General features: G+C 31.6%; 1 non-coding gene across 1 annotated transcript; it reads left to right on the plus strand.

Annotated features, from left to right (window-relative positions):
* LOC105326403 (uncharacterized) lies at positions 1–1245 on the plus strand. Its single transcript, XR_010714290.1, has 4 exons — positions 1–139; positions 351–560; positions 664–807; positions 1037–1245. It is a non-coding gene; the product is annotated as an uncharacterized protein (transcript).

The raw sequence follows: 1245 nt of genomic DNA on the forward strand, positions 1-1245 counted from the left end.
GTTTTTCTACAAGTCAAATGCGCATCCCTGCGCGCAAAAAAGCACGCCCTATTAAATAAATACTTCTCCAAGTCCAAACAACCAACATTAAATCCACTGACAGGAAGACACGGGGTCATACTTATTAAAGTGGCGAAAGGTATTATACACTACTTTTCTTTATACATTCAGCTAAATTTCCTTCATTTAGTAATTGTACATTCAATTCGTTCAATCAGTTCAGCTGTAGTTATAACTAAAATAATATTATATTTTTTTTTTAGTTTTAAAAAAATGGAAAATAAAAATTGTAAATAATTTATTTAGTTTTAAAATAGCTTTAATTGCTAGTTTTTTTTCTAAAATTTCAGTGTTGAACAAAATGGATGCTTCCAAGTTTATCCTAATTGGTTTGGTGCTGACCATTGGTGCTTTCATATTTCAACTTATTGGTTTAGCGACCCCGTATTGGATATTTGCCGAGTCCGACGGAGACAAAGTATATAGTGGCTTATGGAAAACCTGCGTTTATTCCAAATTGTTCGATAAAAGTCAATGCTTTGATTGGCCACTGATACCAGGTACGTAACAAATCTAATTAATTTGATATGTTCATCAGTATTTCTATCTATTTCTTACATGTATGAGACCAGAAAAAGCAAAAGATCATTTGTTATTTTGCAGATTGGTTAAAAGCTGTAAGAGCTACGAGTATACTAGGATTATTATTAGTTTTAGTTGCTCTTGTAATGTTAATTCTAAGAATGTCTGTCATGAAAGATAGGAAGCCTGCCTTGCTTGCGGCAATAGGAACTACTTTTGTTGGAGGTAAGAGTTTTATTTATTGCACGTATTGATAAAAAATATTCATTTTGTTAAATATAATTAATAAAATTTAAAGTAAAGTTGTAGCGGTATAAATTTCTCTTTCACTAAAAATTATTAAGAATACCATTACTGTAAAGGGTGCATAGAGTACACAAGTAGCAGGTTCTATTATGGTAGTTTTACAAAATATATTCGTCATATTTGTAAAGATTTCTTTACATTTTTGCAGCACTTTTCATACTAGTTTCAATTGCTGTTTACGCCTCTAAAAAGGAGGAGTTTGACAAGGGAACGGTGACCATAGCTGATTACCATTTTGCCTTTGCCTTCAGTATAATAGCAATGTTAGCAGCGCTTGGTGCGGGAGCAATTATGATGATCGAAGTAGTAAAATCTTAAAATTGTAAAATCGACATGATTAAAAAGTATTGTATTTTG

This window comes from Magallana gigas, chromosome 5, assembly GCF_963853765.1.
Source record: "Magallana gigas chromosome 5, xbMagGiga1.1, whole genome shotgun sequence".
NCBI classification, from domain to species: Eukaryota; Metazoa; Mollusca; class Bivalvia; order Ostreida; family Ostreidae; genus Magallana; species Magallana gigas.